Consider the following 19,953-nt stretch of genomic DNA (forward strand, 5'->3'; position numbering starts at 1 on the left):
TGAGTTTAAAAGCCTACTCAGTTTTAAGTTTGCCACAACACTCAGAGTTGACCAACTCTGAGATCGGCAACTGTGATTTTCCCGTTCCAGAACAGCTGATCAGAGTTAGTTCAATCCGCTCTGAGTATGTTCACCCTGAGTTAGTATGTGTGCGAGTAACGAAAGAAATCCATCATCAATGGACTGCCGACACCAGGATTCACCATGGCAACGGGTAAATAAAGAGTGGAGCCTCCATTTAATCTGATGGATGGAGGATCGCAAGTCAGTGTGGAGCATGACGAGTCACTTTAATCACCTTGACACACTCTTTCATCATCACAGACAGAATAAAAGTTTGTTATAAAATGTATAATTTCTTTAATAATGTCTGCTGTCATCATTTACACAACTTGAAACTTCATCAGATGAAGCTGAATCCTAAATAGGCCCAAGCCGAAGGGAACGTTGAGGAGCCTATAGGATACCTTAGGCAAAAGGCTCAGAAATGCACAACAAAGGTCAATGTCACGCAGTATGCGGTCAGAATTGACCACGGACCCCATGAGGACGTGGGTCAGGTCGAATGGTTTCCGACATAATATGAGGGTGACTGGAAAAACACCTTATTGAAATCATTAGCATTCTTCATTCTTCTTCTTCTTCTTCTTTCTTCTTCTTATTTTTTTTACATTTGATTTATAAAATCTAATAATTCAGCTGCAGCCTGACGGACAAAATGCAGGAGACAGAAAGTGAAGATAAACATGTGGAGAAAGAGCTCAGACTGAGTTTACTGACCGACCTGTGTGTTAGAGACTGAGACAGCAGCAGACCCCGGGGGTGGAGCTGACCTCACGTCAGTTTTCATTTAATAAAAACTGTTTTTGCTGCGGTTTATGACAGTTTAGTTTATGACCATTTAATTGTTTAAATAATTATTCAGTAAAAATGGAATCTATTGATGGAATAGCAAACTCACTGTATTCATTTTTTAATTGGAGAAGTTCATGATTTCTGGCATTTCTGGATAAAAGTGCTTCTGCTTTAATGTTTCTAATCTGATCTAAGATCAGCTTCACTAATAGATGATGGCTCTCTGACAGCCACAGCAGAGATGTTTCACTGAGTTACTGTTAAAGGTCAGAGGTCAGTCATAGTTTCATATTTAGCTGAAAACATTCAGAGCAGCTTTCCAAGTCTGTAATGAATGTAAAGTTTTACCAATAAAAGCAAACATGTTATAATGAATGTCTCATCTTTATAAGTTTGAAATATTTCAGTACAGTTTGGGAGGATGAGACATTTTAATTAAAGAATGCAGATCGTGTCAGGAAAATGAATCCATTATGAACAGATCCAGACTGGATGAGCTGGGAAATGACTGGAGCCTGAACTGGATCTGGACCTTATCTGGTCTGAATCAGTGATCCTGATCTGTTTGGATCCTCCTGCTGTGAAGGTGGACTCCGACACAGTTTGCGGATCCGTTATAGAGCCCGTGATCACCGATTGAGGTGATTCTCAGTGGAAAATATGTTGAGATTCATATTTCAGACATCATAACTTTCAAAATGTTGATTTAAGTCACTTTAAATCCGTTCAGTTCAGTTTTCAAGTCTTAAAATCATTTCAGCCTCATCTTCACTCAAACATCATCTCCAGGATGCAGACATTTTTCCATCCACAGTGTGTTCAGTGTCTAAAGCTTCATCCAGATCAGTGTGATGTAACAGTGATGCTGCAGTAACTACAGTAAATGTTTCAGAGGAACTGACTGACAGTCTGACAGCTGCAGCTGCTTCATTATAAATCTGTGACATCATCGCTGTCTCCGTCCTTACAGCCTGTTGACGAGTGAACGACTGTAAAAGCTTCACATACAAAAATAACAAACTAACGTCTAACTGGGATTTCAGAGCTTGTAGAAACATAAACGTCTGCAGATGAATTCACTCCTCTCATCCTCTGACAGCCACTTCATGAACAAGCAAATGAATTGCAGTGTCAGACAGGTGGAGCAGAAGGGGAGGAGTCAGAGAGACATTCAGAGTTTGTTGGGTAAAACCTGCTCCCAGAGTTGGAGTTAGCTCTCTTTCTGGAACTGAAAACCCGAGTTTCCCTCATTTTAGGGTTAACAAACCCAGAGTTGTAGCTAAACCTGCTTCCTGGAAACGGGTTTCCAATCTCAGAGTTGGTCAACTCAGAGTATGTTTTTAAACTCAGAGTTTGTTGAACCTGCTTCCTGGAATAGGGCCCAGCTCTAAAAAACAAACAAACAAACAAACAAACAAACAAACAAACAAACAAACAAACAAACAAACAAACAAACAAACAAACAAACAAACAAACAAACAAACACATTCTGATCTGACTCAGACCAAGACAGCAGGAACACATTTCAGTGATAATAGGTTAGCATTCTTTAACGGTAGTGTTCAGTGCTTTTATCTGCATCTTTCCATATATTTTTGCTGGTTTTCCTTCCAACCACACTCACATGTTCTTATTGACCTTTCTTTGAGCCGTATTTCATCCATGAGAAAACTCAGCCTACAGCTGAAGGGGGTCCTTGCCTGCACTGTATGCATGGGCAACTGTGTGTGTGTGTGTGTGTGTGTGTGTGTGTGTGTGTGTGTGTGTGTGTGTGTGTGTGTGTGTGTGTGTGTGTGTGTGTGTGTGCGTGCGCATGTGTGCATTAATGCATGATGGGCCCTGTGTTTTCTGTGACCAGTGTGCGTTTTGTGTGTGAATTGTGTTCATGCATGGCTTACCTGTCTGTTCCAGCTTTCATAGGTTATTTGTAAGACAGTTGGTAGAACCAAATTTTTTATTTTGTCAAACTGATCTTTGGTGTCTTCTATTTTCCTGTTGAAAAACAAAATGAAACCTAAAGATAAACAGAAAACCTTAAAGACAATACAAAATTGCCTGTTTTATTAATAGTTTACCATAAACAATTTATTCTTACGATGCTGCTTGATCGAAGCTTGAAGAAAGTGCAAAATATTAATTCTCTTGCAACACTGGCTGCCAATTTCCCCATCTTTCATTCACAGTAAATCAACATTATCAGGTGTCATCAGTCTCAAGTCAGATTTGGTAACTTAAAGTTGACCAGAAGTTGCATATTAATAAACAGAATATCAGGCTGGGACATTCACAACACAGAGTGAAACACAGAGCCTCAGATCTGTGTGTGTGTGTGTGTGTGTGTGTGTGTGTGTGTGTGTGTGTGTGTGTGTGTGTGTGTCTGTGTGTGTGTGTGTGTGTGTGTGTGTCAGGCTCATTAATAATGTATGAGGTGGGATGGGAGAAGGAGAGGGGGCGGTGACAGATGGGGAATCAGTGTGTGTGTGTAAGACAGAGAGGGAGAGAGAAACTGCACGCTCAGAGAGAATGAGAGAAAGGAATAGTGCGAGAAAGAAGTAAATAGATTGAAAGAGATGGGTAGAGTACAGCGTTTTCCCCCATTTTAAAAATAGTAGCATCTGTTATCTTTGTGCCTTTACTCTGTATTTGACTGACAATTGATTAGTCTTTGTTTTCTCTGCTGCCTCTTTTTTCCTCTTGGATGCTGAAGGATTGATGAAGATGGAGATAGAACACAGTCACCCAGCACTGCTGTACACCTGGACACAAGAACTGCACTGAGGTACCCATATATGTCTGTACTGTTGTGTGTTTGTGCAGGTGAGATAAACCAAGTTTCTTTCAGATGTTCAGTTTTACATAGTTTAGTAATAATTTAAAAAAGATCAGAATATCATAGTCATAACAACCATTGTGAAATAAATGGTCTTCTACATCGTGTAGACAATAACCCATATTTAATCATGAGCTTTATAGAAAGACAAATCTTTGCTGAGAGCTGTACTGTAGTACTACTATTACTATTTCAAAGACAGTGGTCTATTTTACACTTGTGGATGAACTGCTCTGCTCTGCTTTTGAGTCTGCTCTCACCTCTTCATTAATTATCACTCTGAAAACAGAAATGTCTAAAATATTGAGCTTGCATCCTGTGTGCAAGTGAATGCTGAAATGAAACTTGAATTCTTTCTTGAGTCTTTCTTTTTGCATAGCAAGAGCCTAGGTAGCCTAGCGTAGCAAAGAAAATTTTTGTCCAGTAGACATTATTATTCCACATTGTTTGATATTGTTTCATTTTATTTTTTAAAGGGTGTTTATTTTTAAATGTTGGATAGTAGTTGTTTAAATGATTATTCAGGCTGATGAAGTTGAAATGAGGAGAGAACTATGTTGGTACAGGGGTCTGTGCTGCTTGACCCCACACACACACACACACACACACACACACACACACACACACACACACACACACACACACACACACACACAAACACACGCACACACACCATCTGTTAATTAGAGTTAATTAGAAAAATATCGATTATGTCTTGTGTACATGTTACCTCATTAGCCACAATTACGCTTAGAGCTTCCTGCCTGTCTGGCTTTTTATCTTCCTTTCTAATTTTCTTCCTTGTTTTTTTTATACTTAAACATATTTACCGAGATCTGTCTCAGTTACACAAGGTATGCTTTGATGTGAAAGCCTGGTGTGGTCACTGCTGCAGGCTTTCATCAGGAATTTAATGTGACATTGGCATGACTTATGCCAGTTCTTACCTGGCTACTATTTGACTTTAACTAGTACTGAAGCACTATTTAGATTAAGTATGCTTCATGAACACTGCTGCAAATATTGCAGCTGACCAGTAAGCTAGATCATATTCATCCAACAGATCACTTCTCAAGATGAAAATTTGCAATATAGAATGCAGAAACCCGTGACTATTCACAATTTTGTCAAGCGCTTGTGTTTGTTGACAATAAAGGCTTTCTGATTTTGACTATCATATTCTATGTCATGGATGCGTACTGTCAGAGATTAAGTGTACTGGACAATTGCTTCATCACCGAATGGCTAGCACCAGTCTTTATTGCTAAAAGTCTGCTCTGGATAAGGTCAGTTAACCTGATATTAGATAGAAATGTAATCTGGAATGTCCGTTTCCATTTGCAGGTATGACATTGTATCCACTTGAAGTGGTAGCTTTGAATTTTCCAAACGAATCAATACAGTGCTTTATATCCAACACCATTTTTGTCATCATACATATAAGTAACATTTAGTTGTGAACTCTTTTCATTCCTGATTAGCCGGAACAACTTTTCTATGTAGTTGAATTGTGATTGATTTATTTCTAATACAGAGTGCTGATGCATAGGAGTATGGAATCAGTGCAACTCCACTGTATGAAGGACTACTTCTTAGTGCTTAGTGTTTGAATGTAATAAAACACAAACACAGCCTTTGTCTCATACTCATGACCCTAGGTTTGATAACCCCCAAATTCAACTAATCATCTGGATTTTTCATGATTTGCTGTTGCACTTTAGTTGAATACTAATAATTTTTGGAGGCCGGGTTGGTTGAACACTGGTTGGTACTCTACTGGAGTTTCCAGATTCCTAACAGGTAAAAGCTATTCAGGAAGGTTCTTTATAATCGTACCCCCCACCCCCACCCCCGTTCCGATCATATCCGCAATCTTGTCCTTTTGGTTACCTTGGTTACCCGCCGCTTCACACTTAGCTGTGAACCTGTGTGAGCTGGAGGCCACCATCTGAGCTGGAAGCTCCTCCACTTGGGGAACTCGTTCCTAACCCGGAATGGGCACTCCACCCTTTTCCAGCTGAAGCCCACAGCCTCTGACTTGGAGGTGCTAATTCTCATTCCCACCACTTCACAACTGGCTGCTCCAGTGTGAGCTAGAGGGCACTAACTGATGAACCAGCAGAACCACATCATCCACAAAAGGCAGAGATAAGATTCTGAGGCCACCAAAACGGAAGCCTTCTGCCCCTTGGCTCACTTAGAAATTCTATCCATGAAAATTATGAACAGAATCAGTTAAAAAGGGCAGCCCTGGTGGAGTCCAACAGCCACCAGAAACGAGTCTGACTTATTGCTGGCAATGTGGAGAAAGAGCTGGTCCACCGTTTCACGACCAGAATGAAAATTGCTGAAATCCTCTGAAATCCAAGGTTCAACTAACAGATGAGCTCACCTTTCCAGCACCCTGGCATAGACCTTCCTGCGGAAGCTGAAGAGTGTGATCCTCTGATAGTTGGAGCACACCCTCTGCTTCCCCTTCTTGAATATGAGTACCACCACCCCTGTCTGGCAATCTAGCAACACCACCCCAGATCTCCGTGTGACATTGCAGAGGTGTGTCGACCAAGACAGCCCTACAACATCCAGACCCCTCGTCCCAACTCTGCTTCCTCTACAGAAGGTGTGTAAGTGCAATTAAGGAGGTCCTCAAAGTGTTCCTTCCACTGCACAACTATATCCTCAGTTGAAGTCAGCAGCACATCTCCCACACTATATACCATGTGAGTAAAGCACCGTGTTCCACTCCTGAGTTGCCTGAATCACTTTGAGGCAGTCTGAAAGTCTTTTTTCATGGCCTCACTGAACTCCTTCCACACCTGAGGTTGTGCTTCAGCCATTGCCCAAGCTGCATTCCACTTGGCTTACCAAGCCTGATATTCTCCTTCTTCGGGCGTGATGGCTCCCTTCACCTCCGGTGTCCACCATCTGGTTTGGGCATTACCACCACAACAGGCACCAACCACCTTGCAGCTGCAGCTCCAGCTCAGTGCAGCAGCCTCAGCAGTGGAGGTGTGAAACATGGTCCATTCAGACTCATTGTCCTCAGCCTCCCTCGGAATCCTGTCAAAGTTCTGCCAGACTTGGGAATTGAAGATCCCACAGACAGGAGCACCCTCATTACACGTTTAGGGGTGGCAGGTCTGTCCAGCATCCTCCCTGACCACCTTATCCAGCTCACCACCAGGTGGTGATCAGTGGTGATCAGCTGACATCTCAGCTTCTCTCTTCACCTGAGTGTCCAGAACATGCAGCCGCAGATCTGATGATACAATTACAAAATTGATCATCAATATGATTCTTTACACTGGTATAACAAATGTTTATAACATTTGTTATATTCAAAATTGATCCATTAAGAAGAGGTGTTCTGCTTTTTTTGAATCATAACTTCCCTTTATCTTATAGCTTGACTGCATTGCACTGGGTGTGACTGAGTGTGTGTGTGTGTGTGCGTGTGTCCACCTGCATGTGGACGTTCTAAGTGGCTGTGGTGATGCAGTGAAAACACTGTGCCTTTGTCATGTGACTCACACATTGGACAGCTCTCTCACAGATGTTTATTTTCTGTGTTTTTGTGTGACATATGCAAGTGGGAGGATTATTGCGTTAATATATTCCAAGTGTTTATTTATTATTTGCAGGTGTGTGTAGGTGTGTTTGTTCAGCTATTATTGTGAGGATTAGTGTTTTTAACCTGAAGAGTGAGGACTTTTGCCAAGTGAGAACATTTGGGGCCTGTGTGTGTGTGTGTGTGTGTGTGTGTGTGTGTGTGTGTGTGTGTGTGTGTGTGTGTGTGTGTGTGTGTGTGTGTGTGTCTTTTGTGATTTGGATACATGTTTTTGAGGGATGGAGGGTGGACAGTGTGTGGGAGTGGCAGAGAATCAAATGCGCACACAGACACACACACACACACATAAACAGATACAGTACTTCCTTTGTTCGGGAGCATTGCTGAAGACGAGGTTAATGCACCCAGAAAAGAGAAAAAGAGAGAAAGTCTAATGGACAATGACGGGCCTTTCACTGCAAATATTTGGTTGGGAGGTCTCATACTAACCATCCCATCCCCCTTCTCTCTTTCTTCTCTCTCTTCCTCTCTTTCCACCCCCTCTTTCTCTGGGCAAAGGGAAAAGATCAGAACAAATTGTCACAATGTGATCTGCCCACAAAAGAACAATGCTCAAGGGCATGCATCTGATGCCAATCATGCTTTTAATGGGATGCAGAAAAAATGCTTTGAATGAAATTTAAAGTTGCTGTGTAGTAATATAAACCTTGTTTCACTTTAGTAGTGTAGGCTCTTGTTCTTTGTACATCACAAACAAGATACATTCCATTTAGGCAATGTAATGAGTCTTTGTTGCATTATCTAACAGAAGCCTATGCAAGAAAGAAGGCTAATTTCTGCTGCTCCCCTGTCACATTGGTCACCACAACGGGTAACGCCACATTTTGAAATTCTTTTATTTGGCAGTTTTGCAACAGATGAAACCCCAGAAGCGATTTGTATTTCCACCTGGATTTGAAACCGCAACCTTTCACTGGAGCCACTGACAGAAAGTATTTCCTTATTTAACTAATACTAAAGACAAGACACAAGTCCTGCATGATAAAATGCAGTGAGATGTAGTATGTCTTTACTATTAAAAAAAAAAGCATCACTGTCAGTATCAATCATGAGCTATAGGCTAAAAAACAAACAAACAAACAAACAAACAAAAAAACAGATAAACATTTAAAAAGTTAAAAAGGTAAGCCCTTTCTGTCAACAAAAAGATTTCCAGTTTTCTCACTGGGAAGGGCTTTTTAACAAATGGCATGTGGTGAACTGCCCCTTTACAACCTTACAGTTTTATTATGGGGGATACTATTAGAACTAGAACTGGTTTATATTAAAAATACAATAGATTTTAATACTATGTCAGTGTGAGCACATAAAGTAGGAAAGAAACAAACAGATGTAACATTAGCTAAATGCTTACGGCATTCCCTGTTGTTGTGGGAACATCGTTTTTGAAAATGAACCATTATCCACTTAATCCTCAGTTCCTCTGATACCAGAAGTTCAAGATTTGGACCTATGAAAATTAAGTGAAAGAGGCAGTTAAGTTGTGCTTCTTGTACAACCCCAATTCCAAAAACAATGTATGTTTACTGTGTAAAATGCAAGTAAAAACAATGCAATGATTTACAGTTCTCATAAACCCATATTTTATTCACAATAAAATAGAAAATATATCCAATGTTTAAACTGGGACATTTACTGCTTTCTAAAAAATATAGCTATAGTCTCAAGAAGTTGGAGCAGGGTCACATTTACCCACCCATTACATCACAGTATGCTTGAATAATTAATAGATGTTTATGTTCTATACTTCTGCCGAATTGGCACCATATTTCTTGTGCTGATCACATACAGGTGTTAAGGTAGACGGCTACTGTTTCTGTCTAGTTGCTGGTAGACCTCTCAGCTTCAAGGCTAAGGGAAACACATGCTTACTTACTCTGTTGCTCTCTCTCTCTCTCTCTCTCTCTCTGACACACACACACACACACACGCACACACACACACACACACACACGCACACACACACACACACACAGCATTAGCATAAGCGCTGCTACTTGTTCCTCTACAGTGCAGATTGGGTCTTTCAACAGCTGGTGCACTCACTTGTTCACTTAAATACTGTGTACAGCGTATCTAGAAGAGGAGTGATTAGTTTTACCAAGCAGGAGTTGTTGGGTACACACTGTCTTTTCAGCATTTTGCTTTTAAAGCTGTAACAGGTTCATTTCATTTTATCACATTACTGGCTAGTTTATATGTATTAACAGTGTAATACATGGTGGAATTACAGATGTGCTGCCCGTAAGATAGGTGGTTAACTGACATTACTACACACACCTTTGTTTTGTTTTTTAAAAGGGTTGTTTGTGGCATTTAGTGTTTCATAGACAGGATAGTGGAGAAAGTAGACAGGAAAGCAGGGAAATAGTGTGGGGGAATGACACACAGGAAACCACCTGGGGCAGGCTCGAACCAAGGCATAAGGGTCACCTGCTAACTAGGTGAGCCATAGTGGCACCCAGACCTTTGTCTGTTTGAGTGAGTGACATGAAGCCACTGGAATAGTTTTGTGCCTTATAAAGAAACACTTTCAAGGCGCAACATTCAAAAAGAGTGCTGTGGAGTAACAAGCAATAAACTATCAAAACAGCAGTACTGCTGGGAGTGTATCCTGCCAGGTTATGGCTGTGTGCTGCTTAATGTATTTGAATGCGGCCTCTGAGCTTTTGCTGAACATTTTCTATTTCAAAAATATGAACAATATAACAGTATAGTCTACTGTTTTTTTTTTCTCCTTATCCTCCTATTTTCATATTTTTCATATTTCTACTTAAATACCAAGCCAAGCCCCAGACTATTTAGCTCGGCTACTTCTTAAACACACTGCCACGCACTGCCTTCACTCAAAATCTTTTAGTTGTCTCCCGTATAAGACTGAAAATTAGGGGGAACTGAACTTTTCAAGCAGTGGCACCAAAGCACTGGGACAGTTTACCACTTCAGCTCCATTTAGCTGACTGTGGACAAAAATGGTTAAAAAACCTTTTTGTTTAATCAGGCTTTCTATTGACATTCTTTTTTATCTATATTTTTTTTAAATTGTGTTTTAAGATGGTTCTTTTTTTGATATTGTATTTTAATTGTCACTCAGCACTTTCTGACTTTTATTTTAGCTTTGGCAGATACCAAAAATTGCTGTTTGGCAGACGATCATTTTGGCACAACACCGGCAGATGTTGAATGTAACTAATAAAGTAACTTGTAATCTAACTTAGTTACTTCTAAAATTAAGTAATCAGTAAAGCAACTAAGTTACTTTTTAAAAGAGTAATCAGAAATCAGATTACATTTTCAAGGTAACTATGCCACTCGAACTGGAAATAAGTGTGTGTAACTCTGATAAACAATTTGGGCTGAGTCTTGTGGGGACAGGGATGAGGTCTTTGGAAATCTGCAACAAGACTGAGCAGCACTACAAACTCCATGGTGCCTTCTTCACGTTGCCTTCCAGAAAGCGGGACATTTGAAGACTACCCAAAAAACTGGTGTCTAGATTACCATGTGCATTCCTTAAATTTAAGGTTTTCCAACTTGCTGTTTGATGTTGGTTTGTTTTTTTGCTGTTGAAACTGGTAATTCCCCCTGAGGAAAGTCCATGCTCTTACTATTGTCCCAACATAACAAGAGTGATATTCTGATGTCAGAGTTTTCATGAATGTAGCTCTACAAAGCTGTCAGCCTGGAAACTGTTTTCTCTGACTGATTGGACCATTCCATCAAGTGGAAATTTTGCATATTTTTAAGTTGCACTTTATTATAAATTCTGCATGATGTCACAGAATTTGCAGATGTCTTAACACAAATTTTATTGATATACTCTGAGTTGCATACTTTTAAAAATGGGATTTTAACAGTAATCTAAAAATCAGACAAATATGTTATAAAAAATTATATTAAAGATATAACAATGGCATTCACTGAGAAATTTTAAAAGACAGGCAGAGTGGGTTCTTATTACAAGATGATTAATCATACAGGATTATTAAGAGGTGACTAAAATTTCACTGTAATGCAAATAATGCATGACAGCTGAACAACAAATTCTAAAATGATAAAAGCAAAAATCCCTCATTTTTACATCATCCAACAGTTCGTGAAAATACAATCAGGAGGATTGTTTTTATGACAGTGTTCTGTAAATACTTTGTCAATGATTCCTTCAAAGAGGACCAGGTATTGTGTTACACTCACACTGGGCATGATTTGGGGGGATTTGGAAGTTATTGTCCTGTGGGGGTGGAAAATTTGAATGATCACCTATTGTGCGACAAAAGAATCTGCAGTAATGCTAACGATAGTTGGGGCTCTCTTACCTGTGTGCAAAGGTAGTTTCTTGCCCTTAAACATTACTGTATCTTTTTACCAGCGATGTGCAGTATTCGTTTATTAATTACACTTTTGAAACACCCCTTTCAGAGCAGGCTTTTTATATTTAAAAAGAATAACACACAGTGGTTTGAGGCAGGCAGTTTACTGCATTTTAAAATTATGCACTTCATACATTATTTCTAAAGCTAGTATTACAACATCTATGCACTACCTTTTATACATCATGTTATCAATGTGTTTATCTTGAGTCTCAACAGCAGAAGCGCCAGGAAATTTCCACTATCCTAGACGAAAACAATGAACATCCATGAATATATCAGGAAGATGGCCACAAAGGATCATGTGCTTAGTAAGTACCTCAGGCAGCAGAAACCTGAGAAAGACAGGAAGGACAGGCTTCTGCACGGCATGTACCACCGGCAGATAGAAGAAGTGGCTGACATAGAAAAATCCTACCAATGCTGGACAAGGCTGGACTGACAGACAGCACAGAGGCACCAATCATGGCAGCACAGGAACAAGCTCTAAGCACAAGATTGATAGAGTCTGGGGTCTACCACACCAGGCAAGACCCCAGGTGCAAGGCTGTGCAGAGATGCCCCTGAGACAATCCAGCACATAACAGCAGGGTGCAAGATGCTAGCAGGAAGGGCATACATGGAATGCAATAACCAAGTGGCTGGCATAGTATACAGGAACATCTGTGCCGAGTATGACCTGGAAGTCTCGAGGTCAAAATGGGACACGCCCCCACAGGTGGTTGAGAACAACAGAGCTAAGATCCTGTGGGACTTCCAGATACAAACTTGTGATGGCTAACCAACCAGACATTGTAGTGGTGGACAAACAGAGGAAGAAGGTGGTAGTAAAACACATTGCAATACCAAGTGACGGCAAGAAGGAACACGAGAAGCTCGATAAATACCAAGGGCTCAGAGAGGAGCTGGAAAGGATGTGGAAGATGAAGGTAACAGTGGTCCCCGTGGTAATCGAAACACTCGGGGCAGTGACCCCCAAACTGGGAGAGTGGCTCCAGCAGATTCCTGGAGTGACATCAGAGTGCAGAGGCCTGTCCTTCCATGAGATAGATATATATATATGCAGCTTTTTGCAGCTTCTACTACCTTGGAACAGCAATGTTAATTCTGACTTGAAGTCATTCACAAGAGATGTGTTTGACAAATTATTGGCCAACAAGTCATTTACAAAAGTTTAAACACCAAAAATCACTTTTTGGTACAACCCATTCAGTCCAGTGAGGTGTTCCGGGCATGTCCCACTGGGAGGAGGCCCTGGGGTAGTCCCAGGACACGCTGGAGAGATTATATCTCTCGGCTGGCCTGGGAATGCCTTGGGGTCCCTCTGGATGAGCTGGTGGAGGTGGCTGGGGAGAGGGAAATCTGGGCTTCTCCGCTTGGGCTGCTGCACCCATGACTCAGCCCTGATGATCGATGGATGGACGTTCAGTCCTGCAGTAATTATTCATGTTTTATCTAAATATAGCCCACTACATCAATCACATCTGGGTGGCTGTGGCCAAGGAGGTAGCACAGGTCATCTACTGATCGGAAGGTCTGTGGTTCGATCTGTTGCTGCTCCAGTCTGTATGTGAAAGTATCCCTGGGCAAGATGCTGAACCTGGAGTTCACACTGGAGCGTGATTGTGTATGAATGTTAAATAGAAAGTGCTCATGTGGAGTAGATATCAGTCCAAGCTCATGTTACAAGCAAAATATGTGTGAACGAGTGTATCTAGGCAACCCAGCATGCTGCAATAGTGGTTTATGTTTATTTCTATAGGGTCAAAATGATGTCCTCGGTAGTTCTAGATACAAGTGGTCCTAATTTTTTTTCACTCCACCCCCCAAAATTCCCTATTTGATGAATAAGCCCACTTTAGGAAAAGGCATGAAATATGAAATGATGGGATCTATTTTCACAGAGTTACATGACTGTCAAAATGCCAATCCCTGATGGTTCTAATGTTAAGAAAAACCAAGGAGAGTTTCAGACAGTTCCTGGATTTTAAGACACAGTTGCCCATAAATTTTGCATGGTTTATTTCCTACATTCAGGTTGAGGGGTCACATGATGATACTCTACAAGCTGATGTCATTTTGACTACACAATCACAAGAAATTATATAGATCATGTATAAAATACAGATCAGTCATTAATGATGTCTTGATTGCATAGTTAAAAAACACAATTTCTTTTTATCCTCCAAATGTCTCACAGTGTCTATACAGCAAATAAGACAAATATACTGTGATCAAAAAATATATTATATACTCTTATTAAAGATCTTTAGAGCGTTTGTAAAGTAGTAATAGTTGTAAAATAGTGGTTTCAAATACTAAGGACAAAACACAAAAACAGTTACATTAACTAATCAAGTTGGTTTTTCCTTCTTGTCTGCAGGTAAAAGGAAAGCTCTCATTTCACACTGCATCATTAAGAGATGACAAAAGTGTAGAAATGATGTGCATCAGTGAACAACAAGCAGTAAAATGGGAAAAGCAACAGTTCCTCATTTTATGTCACCCTGTCTGGAAAATCCAAAACAAGTCATTTTAAAGTATCATTTTGATGCTAGCAGACTCAAAATAATTTCTGTCCATTTTTCTCTCTAATTGAAAATCATGTCTGTGTGTCTTCATTGTCATTGCACAATACAGTGAAATTTTGTTGGAGCCATCCTCCAGGTGCTGAAATAATAAATACAAGATAGAAATAAGAAATATAAATAAAATAAAAAAGGATCTGGTATTTACAGTGAGCAGTATGATGCAATATTTACAGTAAGCAGCAGTATAAATGGTCATAAATGGTTTATTTACAACTGAGTGCAGTGTGCTAAAGTGGCTCAATGGATGTGCAAGTGGATGTGGAGCTATAGTCTGTTGGGTCTGATATTGTCAGTGTTCTGTAATGTGACAGCTCTGTGGTAAAAGTTGTCTTGAGGTTCGGGTGTACATAGCACCTTGCAGAAGGCAGGGGAGTGAAGAGGCAGTGTCCGGGATGTGCGCTGTCCCTGATTGTGGCTGTAATCATGGCTGTGCAGCCTGGTGCAGCGGGTCCTGTATATGTCCTCTAGTCTGGGAAGCTGGGTGCCGGTGATCCTCTCGGCAGTTTTGATGATATGATGGAGAGCTTTCCTGTTGTCTGCTGTGCAGCCAGAGTACCATACTGAGATACAGTATGTGAGGTCAGACGTGATGGCTGACCTGTAGAAGCTCAGCAGCAGCTGTTGTGGGAGTCACGCTCTCTTCAAGCACCTCAGGAAGTGAAGCCTCTGGAGACCTTTCTTGACTGTTGCTGTGGTGTTGACTTGATACTTGATACTTGATATGTGAGCTACATGCAGTTTTTCCACCAGTACATTGCACCCTGTCTTGCCTGGAGAGAGGTATTTTCAGGGCATATTAGCACAACAAACACTCTTTGATAAACTGCCCATTAAAGAATGGCTTACTGTTTTTTATGACTGGTGCAGAGCAGGAATGCATAGCTGAACCTTTGCTTGCAACAACCAAACTTTTTGGATGTTGCTTTTTACCAAGCTTTTATCATAGCACAGGCACGTAGAATTAGGCAGGCACCAATATCAAATAACGTCTTTGAGTGTAGATGAAGTCTAGAAAAATGGACAAATTTTTTTAACCAACTGGATGGAAAGCTTCAAGACTTCATGAGCCTTCATCTGGCTATCACTACTCAAAAGACAAGACGTAAACTCAAAAACAGCTTTATTGCTGAGCACTTACTAAATGCAAATTAAAGGAGCAAATATTTCAAAACTCAGACTCTTTGAGATAAACACACTACAAGGTAGAACGCAACAAAGGATGAGGGGAGACTGAGGATTATGAGAGAACAGGAAACAGGTGGGAGAGCAGCTAAAACCAATCTCAGAAGTAGAACATTAGAGAAGAGAGTTTCAAAATAAGTAACACTGCGACCAGGACTAAGATATACAGACTTGACACAGAGACATATTATAAGCAAACATGGAGACAAGCTTGGAGGAACAGAATGGGAAGACAAAAGGGGATTAACAACCTATCAATGAAAGCAGTCATGGAACTAAAGGTACGGACTACAGGAACATCATAAGTGTCAGGAATGTAAAACATAAACAGAAGGCTATGGAACTCAAATATAAATCCCATCTCAAAATGCCAAATGAACCTAAAAGACCTAAAAGACCAAACAGCAAGAATTACCACAAGGAACTCATATAAGAAGACATGTAAACTAAAAAAAAAAAAAAAATAGAAAACTAGATGTTAAGAATACAAAATGCAGAACTATAATACAAAGATAGACAAACAAGACAAACCCTAAACATCCCCAAAAAACTCAAACCCCTGAGTCCAAGACCCTGGGACCATGACACCCATTGACCTCAGGATGGCTGGTCAGAGGCTACCAGATGTGGCCTGTGGGCCATACAATTTCCAGGTCTGGTTTAATGTAATGAAAAGAAAGTCTTTTTCTCTCTTTCTACTATCATTTTAATGCAAATACATATGCCATATGTGTCTGAGTATGAAATGTGCTAATACAGTTCTTTTAAACCACTGTAAATTATTTAGCAATGTGCTTAATATCATTTCAATTATATGCAGCCTTAAGTCAGTCTTAAGTTGCCCGTACATGCTTTTACTGTGCAGTATTAGCTCCAAATGATCAAAAGAGATTTAACAATATAAAGCTGAAAGGTCTGCATTAAAAGACACATTTTAGACTAATGCCCATCCAAACAAGATTTTTCATACCCAAGACAAAATGTTTTAAGAAACAAGCTGGATAGTGAATAAATGTAGAGATAAAGCTGCACATTTATTTTAATGCAGTTCAGAGAACAGAAAATTGCTTGAAAACAGGTCAGGCATAGCAAAGGCACAACTTTCGATGGGGCAGCTGGGGCAGTGTCCCAGGGCCCAGAGGGTACAGGGGGCTCAGTCAACATGACTAACAAATAGACCCCTTCCTCCACATGCATGCATTTGTTTGCTGCATAAAATTAAAGTTGGAGAAGTTATAAAACTTCCACTATGTATTTAAGTCATGGTTCTATCTTGTGAAGCAAAGCCTAATGTTATTTATGCATACATTTTCCTTAAGTATAGAATAAGATAGAGTTCCGATGGGTGAGGAGTTTGCCTTTGCATTTTTGTAACAGACTGAAACTTTGTTACCACTTATAGCTTGAAAATATGCTTTCAGATTATGAACTCACATAGTTCGTGTGATACATCTACAAGCTGGTTCACTGGAAATGATTGTTGAATGACAAATTCTATAATTAAGTGTGCTTGGCTGGTGACACTATCCAGTCAATCTGTGAGGACCTGTGGTTAATGGGCTTCTCTCATTTGTTTCACACTTATAGACACTATAGTTGTCTTTATTTTCTTTAGCAAGACTCAATGAGTTTTGGGTTTGTGGTAGTATAGTTGAAGAAAATGGTGTGAGTATAAGCTTGAATAAATATGTCCATTGCCCTAACCTGAGTGCAGTTGCTGGCCATGGTGCTCATTAGGAGCTAGAATTATGCTATTGATATTATTGATTACAGCTATATCATATTATTTTTGTCCTCACAGTGTGTGTGTGTGTGTGTGTGTGTATGTGTGTGTGTGTTTCCCGTGATAGAATTCTTCATAGTATTATTATAAAAATAGAATAATAATATCAAGAGTAAAATAGAATAATAAAAACACAAACAGAATAATAAAAACACTCATTCTTTCAAAAGCATGCACTGACACACGCAGACACACAGAGCATCATCTCTCCTAATCCTCTTCTATGTGTCTACTCAAACACACAGAGACACACCTAAAACCACACACCTTTTAACCACTCCATCAGAGGAGTGAATACTGCACACTGACATTTCAGTCATTTTAACACCGTGGTCCCGGTGGATGGTTGGGTTTTAGAAGCTAACTCACGCTCTCTCTCACACACTCACTCACAGACACATTTGATCTCACAGAGACATACATCTTCACAGCAATCTGTTGTTGGTTCAAAAAAAAGCCAGAGGACTTGTGGTTTTCAACCATAAATTCAGATATTTCATACGTTTCGAATTATAATTTGATTAACTGTTATCTCACACTACAAAGCAAATGAAAAGGGGCAGAGCTGGAGAGCAGGGAGATTTCTGTTCACGGGGTGCCCATACTGTAGGTGGACACATGCATCTGGGAATGGACTTAAAGTCATTTGCGAGCGAAAGAAGGAGAGGAAGGAAAGAACCAAATGGGGAGGGGGTTGGTGAGGGGTGGTGTGTGTGTGTGTGTGTGTGTGTGGGGGGGGGGGGGGGGGGGGGGTCCTGAGAAAATTAAATTTGGTAATGCATAATTATGCCAGAGAAAATTGGAAATGACAGCTGTGTGCATTTGTGTGTGTGCGTGTGTGTGTGTGTTAGTATGAGGCTGCAGAACAGACTAGTTATAGTAAAATGACTTTAATAGCCGTGGTGACCTCAAGGCAGATGGGCACATGCTGGCAAATGAAGCCCGGTGGACACACACACAAACACAGATGAGTCATTGGGCTATTTTAGTTCTCCTGTTTTATTCTCATTTAATGCTCATTTTAAAAGATTGTAGTAAAGTGCCATAGCTCTGGAGCTCACTAATTTCCAAGTCCACCAGTCTGAAGTTTTAACAACACAAAAAGCACTTTATCACAAGTAACCACCATAGATAGTATAAAGGATGGATGTAGCTAATGTGACATCACCCACTGTTTTCTGCAGTCCCATTAAGAAGCCTTGAGATCTTGAGATGACCAATATGAGGAAGGGCGGGTCTGATTGTGAACTCATACACTCATTGAATATTGACTTCACTGACTTCTGACTGATAAGTTGATAGCCAATGTGCATGTTGTTTCATACCAGAGATAATCCTCTATTTTGAAATATGGTATGACCAAAATTTACAAAATAGACTCCATTTTTATTCAGTAGGACCCTAGACGAGTGACTGAGCATTTCCAGAGGTCAAGACAGATAGCTGTTTTCCCATAGATGTTTATAATGCTAGAAGTCTTTTTGCAATCACAACTGTCACTATCTGATGGCCTTCAGATATAATGCATGTTTTAGATACTTTAGACACTGACGTCTAATCTTCAAATGCTTTGAGAGCACAAAGATGAAAGAAAAAAATGGGTGAGCCACTTTGGCAGAAGACGAAAAGGTGGAGAGTGAAGGGAAAAGACATTTAGAGTGAAACTGCCCTTTAAAACAAACACAAATGCTATGCCCTGCATAAAGCAGCTGCAAGAAGGAAGGCCTACAGATGACCTCAGTAGGAAACACACACACACACACACACACACACACACACACACACACACACACACACACACACACACACACACACACACACACACACACACACACACACACACAGATCTGAGGCTTTGATAATAGCAAACACACCTCCAGCCCCACACTCCCTGTGGGGTTGGTCTCCCCATTCACCTCCTCCTCCTTATCTTCATCCCTTCTTACCCTCACTACCCCATCCCTCTCATCTGTTATTCCTACCCCCTACCTCCTTCATTCCTTCCTCCTCTAGTGGGACTGTTGCTAAGGAGCCCTGGTGACCAGACGCTTTTCTCATTGGACAAGGAGGAGAGAGGAAAAGAGGTAGTTGAAAAAGGCAGACAAGTGGAGGAAAGGGGGCAGTGTTTGTGTTAGTGAGATATGAGTGGGGGTTGGGGTGTTTCTGGAGAGATGATGGTTGGAGGAGGAGCACAAAGTGAGATCCAGATGTGGTAATGAGGTTGCATGGTGAACTGACATAGCCACAGTGGGTGATGGAGACAGAATACATGGATTAATGGACAGAGGGTAAAAAAATAAAAACAGTAGAGAAAAGGAGAAGTAAGAAGTATAGAAATAATTCGTTGTAAAAACTGAAGCAGTGAAGTGTTAAACAGAGAGACTGTAGTGAGCAGAGAGATCCTCTAAGCAGAGAACAAAAGGCTGACAGAATAAAGGAAGAGAGAGGTAGAGGTAATTTAGTACAAGATGGGGACTGTGAGTGTTGGTGGGGAGGCAAGAGAGATACTTAATGAGCGATAGAGAAAATGAAAGCATGAGGGTCAGGCAGCACCCTTTCATTTATTTTGGCTGGGACAAAGGAACATTATGTCTTGACACACACGTTTTTGTATTACTACACATCCTGCCATTGACGGCTCATTTCCTGCCCTTAAAATAGGACTGATTCTAATTTTGGACCCAAACCTCATTCTTTAAAGGACTACACACCGA

At 40.5% G+C, this 19,953-nt stretch overlaps 1 protein-coding gene across 3 annotated transcripts in view; it reads left to right on the forward strand.

The window, feature by feature from the left end:
* The first annotated feature begins 3,345 nt into the window (after nucleotides 1-3,345).
* The window catches only part of nfasca (neurofascin homolog (chicken) a), a 120,415-nt gene continuing 103,807 nt past the window's right edge, over nucleotides 3,346-19,953 (forward strand). For all 3 annotated transcript variants that reach the window (XM_030729716.1, XM_030729714.1, XM_030729715.1), the window contains exons 1-2: nucleotides 3,346-3,429; nucleotides 3,563-3,634. The gene's annotated coding sequence lies outside the window, so the exon portion shown is untranslated. The remainder of the gene's footprint in view (nucleotides 3,430-3,562; nucleotides 3,635-19,953) is intronic.

Source organism: Archocentrus centrarchus, chromosome 5 (assembly GCF_007364275.1).
Source record: "Archocentrus centrarchus isolate MPI-CPG fArcCen1 chromosome 5, fArcCen1, whole genome shotgun sequence".
In the NCBI taxonomy this organism is placed as follows: Eukaryota; Metazoa; Chordata; class Actinopteri; order Cichliformes; family Cichlidae; genus Archocentrus; species Archocentrus centrarchus.